We start from the raw sequence: 8909 nt of genomic DNA, 5'->3' as shown, positions 1-8909 counted from the left end.
GCTTGTCATTAGCATTTCACATTTAGACTTTTAGCTAGATGAATTCAAATCTAGATATAACCCCACTACAACATAATATTAATTAGGCAGTTTTTCCAAGTTTGAGATCATCATGCTAATCTAGTTGTGATGTTTTGAGGCTTCATAGTTTAAATCCATTACAAAATATGGAATCTATAGATCAAGGTTGTGAAGAAAGGCTTCAGATAAGTTTTTTGTTGCTGTAATAAATCCAATTAAGGAACAATTTCAGGAATTGTTGGAAAGTGGGCTATTCTTAGCAACTATGCTTCTGTTGCTATGCAGCATGATTAAAAAACAATCCATTTCAACTTCGGAACATTTGGTTTGGAACACTTGCTTGATGAATATTCAATTAAACACTTGGCTACAAGCTCTTACCAGAAGGTTAAATCTCTACTATTGAGCTTAGAATGTTTCTGAAGACGTTCTATTCCTTCTGTTAACTCTACACAGTTCTGTGCTTGGATTTCCAGTGCAATGACAGAAAATGCCAACACAGAAGGTTTTGCTTTAGAAAACGTGATCCTGCAATGACATTCTTTAATCTGAGCTTCTAGTCTACCAAAATGAACACAATTTCCCCTTTCAAATGGCAAGTTCTCTTGAAGGAGTGAATAATACAGTTGCAGAAATGGAAAGCTTTGACTTTTCAACACACCTTTTCCAATACAATATTTTCCATTCTCAAGTCTGAAATCATAAGCCTGTATTGACTTATTTGGATCAAGTCAGTTGCCAATGGGACATTTCTTTCCTCTTCTTTCTGATTTTACAGCCAAATAAAAGCAGGTCAGTTGAACACACCCAGTGTGCTTGGGCTGTACCTTCATTTTAGACAGAAATCTGTCCAGTAAATTCACAGTTAGAGAAAATTTGTGTCAAAACCAAAGAACTGAGTTAGACTAAGATCTTTTACTTCCAAGTTCCTTAGTCTTTCAGTCATTCTAAGGCCATTATCGTGTGCTGACTCAAGTAGTCTCAACTGCATACCTTTGGCTGACATCTAGACTCCTGTTCCAACATGGCATTCAGCTGCTGTAACAGTTTCCGAGGGTCAGTTTTTGTCAGTACCTCTATCATCTCGATAGCAACTGCGGCTCCTCAGTGGTAAACCATCCTTGCTGGGCCTGCTCACCTCACACAACAATATCAGGTCCGAGAAACCTAGGAAAAGAGAGGAATCGCAGGCAAGAGAAGAGAGGCACAGAGAGGGAGCCGTACTGGGTGGAGGTCTCCTCAAAGCCCCTGAGATTATTCTGTCCTTATCAGGATCAGCTTAGAGGCCACACATTCATCTTTTAACAGCCCTATAGCCCTATGAGGTAGGCAGCTACTCATTTCCATTTCACTGGTGTGGAAGCTGAGGCATAGAAAGGTTAAGTAACTTGCCCAGCCTCACTTAATTCTGCAGCAGGTTAGCAGAGACTTGAGTCCAGACTGAGTCCAGAGTGTCAGCTCTTACCCACCACACTATGCTGACTCCTCTTTCTGAATTAGAAGTATTTTCAAAATGTAACATTGATGTACATTTGTGTTTTCATTTATGTAGCTACACATTAATTACATTACAAATGTCTAATTAAAATTTGTAGAAATACTCTTCCAGCTATTTATCACTGCATAACAAACTGCCCTCAAATATAGAACTTAGAACAACAAAAGCCATTTTATTATCTTTGTCAGACTACTTAGGCCTACCTGTATAATCTTCTCACTATATAATCTTTTGTCCTGCGTATTTCATGTGTACCCAAAAGAGAAAGTGGGGAGGGTAGTGGGTCTCAAAAGAGAAAGGAGAAAGGGTGGTGGGGAGGGAGAGAGAGAGATTAGAGAAACAGAGAGAGAGGTGGAGAGATGGGAGAGGATGAGGGAGAGGGAGAGGATGAGGAAGAAGAAGAGGAAGGAGGAAGTATCACCCTGTTTCATCAAGCCTTGGAAGTAAAGCTGCATCATTTCAATTGTGGTCTCATAAATGAAACAGCACAAGGCTTGACAAAGTTCAAGGAAAGAGGACATGACTTGGTGGAAATATTGTAAAATTATTGGTAATTGTGCCAAAATCATCACTAAAAAGTTTTTGAAGTAGTTAGCAGTGGTCATTAGGCTACTGTAATATGAAATATTAACATTAAAAATACAGTAAAATCATGAAAAGTTGACTTTTAAAAATAACTATTAAATTTTTAAGTTAACATTGTAATATATTTATTCATAGATTTTAATATATGAAATATGTATCCTAAAGCAAACCCTAAAAGGATCACATAGCATATCAAATTTCTGATCAAGTATTCTGAATGACATAAAAATCTTGAAACTTGTTATTTTGTGTCAGTATGCTTATTTTTCACAATTAATTTTGAACCAAACATAGTCACCCTAGGATATCGGAGAGGATCAGCTCCCACTGTCCCTTACAGATACCAAAATCTATGGAAGTTGAAGTCCCTTATATAATATGGTGTAGTATTTGTGTATAATCTATGCATATCCTCCTACATACTTTAAATGATCTCTAGATCACCTACAATACCTAATGTAAATGCTATGTAAATTGTTGTATTGTTTTTAAAATTTATATATTTTTAATCATTTTTCAATTCTTTTATTTCCAAATATTTCCCATTTATGGTTGGTTGAATCTACAAATGCAGAACCACTGATACTGAGGGCTTACTCCAATGAATACCTGCAAACATTATTGTGAAAGGTTACTCAATAACATATATAGAGTGAAAACTACAATTTCCAGAATTGGAAATTCTGTGAGCACTGTATTTTTTCAGATTATTTTTTTCTGTTTACAGAAATCTACATGTATTTTATTTCCAAAGAAGAGTATTACACTTATTTTTTTGAAACTTGTTTTTTATTTAGTAGTGTCACATAAAGAATATTCAATGATACCGCCTATAATCTACCCTTTTTACATCTTTTTTTCCTTTAACTTTAAAGTTCGGGGTACCTGTGCAGGATATGCAGGTTTATTACACAGGTAAATATGTGCCATAGTTGCTTGCTGCACAGGTAATCCCATCACATAGGTTTTAAACCCAGAATCCATTAGCTATTCTTCCTGATACTCTCCCTCCTGCCACCCCACCACTTTTTGAGAGGCCCCAGTGTGTGTTGTTTCCCCCATGTATCCATGTTTTCTCATCATTCAGCTCCCACTTGTAAGTGAGAACATGTGGTGTTTGGTTTTCTGTTGTTGTGTTTGTTTGCTGAGGATAACGGCTTTCAGCTCCATCCATGTTCCTGTGAAGGACATGATCTCATTCTTTTTTATGGCTACATAGTATTCCATGGTGTATATGTACCACATTTTCTTTATCCAGTCTACCACTGATGAGCATATGAGTTGGTTCCATGTCTTTCCTATTGTGAATTGATGGGCATCTAGGTTGAGTTTATGTCTTTGCTATTGTGAATAGTGCTGCACTGAAAATAATGCATTTATTTATGATGTAAGTAGAATGATTTATTTTCCTTTGAGCCTACCCTTTCTTTGTAATGGCTGTATACCTCCTACCTTTGATACAAGTAAAGTGTTTGTTGATTGATAGCCACTTAAGTGCTGGAGGGAACATACTGTACATACATATGGTCATGTGGAAATATTTCTACATGACAGACTCCTAGATTTAGAATTTCAGAGTCAAATAATATGTTCAGAATTCAAAAAATCTAGAATGCATATTTTTTATTAATGTTATTTTAATTTTACCAATCACAACTGCATTACACTTATGGAGTACAATGTAATGTTTTTGAATATGTATACAATGTGGAATTATTAAATTAAACTAATTATAATATCTTTCATCTTGACTTTTTGTGGTGATACATTTGAAATTTACTTTGCTACTTATTTTGAAATATCAATAAATTATTATTGACTATAGTCACCTTGCTGTGCAATAGATCTCAAAACTTATTTTTCCTAGTTCTTTTAATTGTGACATTAGGGTGTTGATTTTAGATCTTTACTCATTTCTGTTGTGGGCATATAGTGCTATAAATTTCCCTCTAGACACTGCTTAAATGTGTCCCAGAGATTCTGGTACGTTGTGTCTTTGTTTTCACTGGTTTCAAAGAACATCTTTATTTCTGCCTTCATTTCATTATTTATCCAGCAGTCATTCAGGAGCAAGCTGTTCTGTTTTTACGTAGTTGTGCAGTTTTGAGTGAATTTCTTAATCCTGAGTTTTAATTTGATTGCATTGTTGTCTGAGAGGCTGCTTTTTTATGATTTCCATTCTTTTTCATTTGCTGAGGTATGTTTTACTTCAAATTATGTGGTCAATTTTAGTATAGCTGTGTTGTGATGCTGAGAAGAGTGTATTATTCTATGGATTTGGGGTGCAGAGTTCTGTAGATGTCTATTAGGTCCACTTGGTCCAGATCTGAGTTCAAATCCTCGATATCCTTGTTTATTTTCTGTGTGGTTGATCTGTCCAATATTGACAGTGGGGTGTTAAATTCTCCCAGTATTTTTGTGTGGGAGTCTAAGTCTCTTCGTAGATCATGAAGAACTTGCTTTATGTATCTGGGTGCTCCTGTATTGGGTGCCTATATATTTAAGATAGTTAGCTTTTCTTGTTGCATTGATCCCCTTTCTATTATATAATGTCCTTCTTTGCCTCTTTTGACGTTCGTTGATTTAAAGTCTGTTTTGTCAGAGACTAGGATTGCAACCCCTGCTTTTTGTTTGCTCTCCATTTGCTTGGTAAATCTTCCTCCATCCATTTATTTTGAACCTATGTCTGTCTTTGCACATGTGATGGGTCTCCTGAATACAGCACACTGATGAGTCTTGACTCTTTATCCAATTTGCCAGTCTGTGTCTTTTGATTGGGGCATTTAGCCCATTTATATTTAAGGTTAATATTATTATGTGTGAATTTGATCCTGCCATTTTGATGCTAGCTGGTTATTTTGCCCATTACTTGATGCGGTTTTTTAATAGTGTCATTGGTCTTTACAATTTGGTATGTTTTTGCGGTGGCTGGTACTGGTTTTTCCTTTCCATGTTTAGTGCTTCCTTCAGGAGCTCTTGTAAGACAAGCCTGCTGGTGATGAAATCTCTCAGCAGTTGCTTGTCTGTAAAGAATTGTATTTATCCTTCACTTATGAAGCTTAGTTTGGCTGGATATAAAATTCTGGCTGAATAGAAACAGCTCCAGAGCACAGTTCCCAGCAAGAGTGACACAGAAGGTGAATGATCTCTGTATTTCCAACTGAGGTACCAGGTTCGTCTCATTGGGATTGGTTAGACAGTGGGTGCAGTCCAAGGAAGGTGAGCCAAAGCAGGGTGGGGCACCTGGGAAATGGAAGTAGCCAGAGAACTCCCTCTCCTAGCCAAAAGAAGCCATTAGGGACTTTTCCCACTACTCTGGCACTCTGGCTCAGATACTGTGCTTTTCCCATGGTCTTCACAACCTGCAGATCAGGAGATTCCTGCTGGTGCCTACAACACCAATGCCCCAGGTTTCCAGCACCAAACTGGGTTGCTATTTTAGCCACAGTAGTTTTACGTTTTTCTCATATCCCAATGGTGCCTCGAATGCAAGTGAGACAGAGCCACTCATTCCCCTGAAAAAGGGGGCTGAAGCCAGGGAGCAAAGTGACCTGGCTTGGTGAATCTCACCCCCATGAAGACCAGCAAGCTAAGATCCACTGGCTTGAAATTCTCGCAGCCAGCACTGCAGCCTGAGCTTGACCTGGGTCATTCAAGCTTGGTGAGGGAAGAGTCGTTCACCATTGCTGAGGCTTGGGTAGGTGGTTTTAATTTTGCCTGTGTAAACAAAGTCACCTAGGAAGTTTACACAGCAACTGGGTGGAGCCACAGCAGCTCAGCAATACCTCTGCAGGCAGACTGTCACTAGACTCCCTTCTTGCTGGGCAGGGCATCCCTGAAAAAAGGCAGCAGTCCATCATGGACTTATTTTAAAAAGCCTCCATCTTCCTGGGACAGAGCACCTGGGAAAAGGGGCAGTTGTGGATTCAGCTTCAGCAGACTTAAATGTCCCTGCCTAGCAGCTCTGAAGGGAGCATCAGCTCTCCCAGCAGAGCACTTGAACTCTAATAAGGGGCAGACTGGCTCCTCATATGGCTCCCTGATCCCCATGTATTCTGACTGGGAAACACCTCATATAAGAGAGTTCTGGCTGGCACCTGGTGGGTACCCTTCTGGAATGAAGTTATTAGAGGAAGGAATAGGCAGCAATCTTTGCTGTTCTGTAGCCCCTTTGGGTGATTCCCAGGCAAGCAGGATCTGGAGTGAACTTCCAGCAAACTCCAGCAGACCTGCAGCAAAGGGGCCTAACTGTTAGAAGGAAAACTAACAAACAGAAAGAATTAGTTTCAGCATCAACAGAAAGGATGTCCACTCAGAGACCCCATCCAAAGTTTAGCAATTTCAAAGACCAAAGGTAGATAAATCCATGAAGATGGGAAGAAACCTGCACAAAAAGACTGAAACCTCCAAAAACTAGAATGCCCCTTCTCCAGGGGATCACAACTCATCACTAGCAAAGGAACAAAACTGGATGGAGAATGAGTTTGATGAATTGACAGAAGCAGGCCAGAGAAGGTGGATAATAACAAACTTTTCCAAGCTAAAGGAATATGTTCTAACCCAATGCAATGAAGCTAAGAACCTTGAAAAAAGAATAGACAAAATGCTAACTAGAATAACCAGTGAAGAGGAGAAGATGAATGCCTTGATGGAGCTGAGAAACGCAGCATGAGAACTTTGAGTCCATTAAACACTTTCTCTACTGCAATGCCATGATCTTCCTTTACGCAGTGAGCATAAAGAACCCCTTGGGCAGTTACATCATCACAGGGCCAATTTGCAAAGACTGGGAGTGTATTTCTTTTTCAAGAATTTAAGAAAATTTCTACCCAATCCCTCTCTGACTACCAAACTAATAGACTAGAGACTTCTGTGACCACACACAGAATACAGATTGTATAAAAATGGTGTAGAAATAATAATAAACAAACAGTAACAACCCCAAATAAGCAACAACATCAAACAAGCAGGAAGGCAGACTCACCACATTATAGTATAGAAAAGGCATCAGTTTTGAAGAAAAAGTACAAGAAGCATCAAGAAAGTATAAGATACTGATGGGAGAAAAAGAAATTAACTGTTTATGAAGACACACAGACATTGAAATTACTAGACAAGATATTTGAATCTACTGCCTTAAATAAGTTCACATAAGTAGAAAAACCAGAATATGGAATAGAAGATAAGTAGAAGAACAATAAATCACGACATAAAATATCAGCTAAGAGATAGAAATTACAAGAATGAATCAAGTAATTTTTGAACTGAAAGCTTATTAACTGGAATAAAAAATTTGTTGGAGGGCTTCAACAGATTTGCAGAGAGAGAAGAAATAATTAGCAAACTTGAAGATTGCTGAATTGAGGTTATATAGTCTAAGAAATAGCATAGAATGAACAATGATGAATAGAATTAAAAAAAATAAAAGAGAAGAAATAATATTTGAAAACATAGCAGTTAAATACCATTCAAACATTCAAATTCTATGAGAGAAATATATATACCTACCCACAATCAAAAAATTTCGAATATAATATACTCCAAAATATCCACACTAAAGAATATCATACTAAAATTATCAGAAGTTTAAATAAAGGGCATCTTGAAAGTACCAAGAGAGAAACTATTCATCATACACAGGAGATTCACAATAAAATTATCGGAAGGGAGGGTTTTGAGTTAGGTTGTGGTAGAATCAACATTTCTTCATCTTTCAAGTCTTTGATGGTGGCACTAATCTCTGTAATCCTTCCAAAAATAGGGTATTCATTTTGGTTTATTATATTCCTAGGTAGAGGAAGTTCTCCCTTAACCTTTCCCATTATAATAGTCCTACTTTGCAGGTAAGGGAACCAATGTGACAATTCTACAACTGATGAGTATAACTATTTGTTATACAATTCCGAAACAGGGAGATACCTTAGATGGGGTTGGGGAGCCACTGGAACAAATGCAAGATAAAAATCCATTGATCACCTAGCTTCCATAAATGTCACAGTCATGTTCTTGGTCTACTAGTATAACCAGTGTCCATTCAGAGCCAGTGTCCAGTAGTCCCTAAAAGCTATAATTATTTCCTTTTGTCAAATTAGCTTTGTAAAATGCTGAAGATCTCTTCGATTAAGGGTAGGAGAAAAGTTTACATTACACAGTTTTGGTAATATAATGAAGCCCTTCCTCAAGGACACTCAATATCTTCTTAATTAAAAAGGTCTGGGTTTATAAACTGGCTCAAGGATAGAAATAGATTGAGGGATTGTCACTGTCTGTTTTTTTTTTTTTTTTTAATTCAAGTGAGAATTTTGTTCATTTTACCTGGATTTTTTTTGCTTATACAGAAAAAGCAAATTCTTATAATTTGAGTTTCTATATTTTACCATTAGGAAACCATGGTAAACTAGACAGCACTATTGGACTGCATGAATCAGGACATATTGATTGCTATTATGGTAAAAATAACTTCCTTGCCTTGGGTGGTTAAGTGCAGTTACTTGATCCTTGCCACCATCATATCCAATTACTCCCATTGACATTTGATTTTTCTATTAATTGGCAGATGTTTCCACTAAATTTGCTCTAAAATAAATAATAATTGTAGGTCTCTTCAAGGATGCTGAGGCTCTTTTTAGAAATTTTTCCTCAGAGTATTGGTGAAATTTATCTTCTGAACCCTCCCAGTATAAGTGAGCAGATCTTAAATGACAAATCCACACTAATATTTCAAGCTCCCTAAGACACTGAATACCTTCTTCTACAATAAACCAAGGCAGGTTGAACATTTTCAGTTAACACACTATGAAACAAC

General features: G+C 37.4%; 1 pseudogene; it reads right to left on the bottom strand.

Annotated features, from left to right (window-relative positions):
• Positions 1-202: 202 nt before the first annotated feature.
• LOC108294631 lies at positions 203-1112 on the bottom strand (annotated as a pseudogene).
• Positions 1113-8909: the final 7797 nt, after the last annotated feature.

This window comes from Cebus imitator, unplaced genomic scaffold (genome assembly GCF_001604975.1).
Source record: "Cebus imitator isolate Cc_AM_T3 unplaced genomic scaffold, Cebus_imitator-1.0 Scaffold594, whole genome shotgun sequence".
NCBI lineage: Eukaryota > Metazoa > Chordata > Mammalia > Primates > Cebidae > Cebus > Cebus imitator.
The sequence above is the reverse complement of the archived record's forward strand: the minus strand, read 5'-3'. Positions and strand labels throughout refer to the sequence as shown.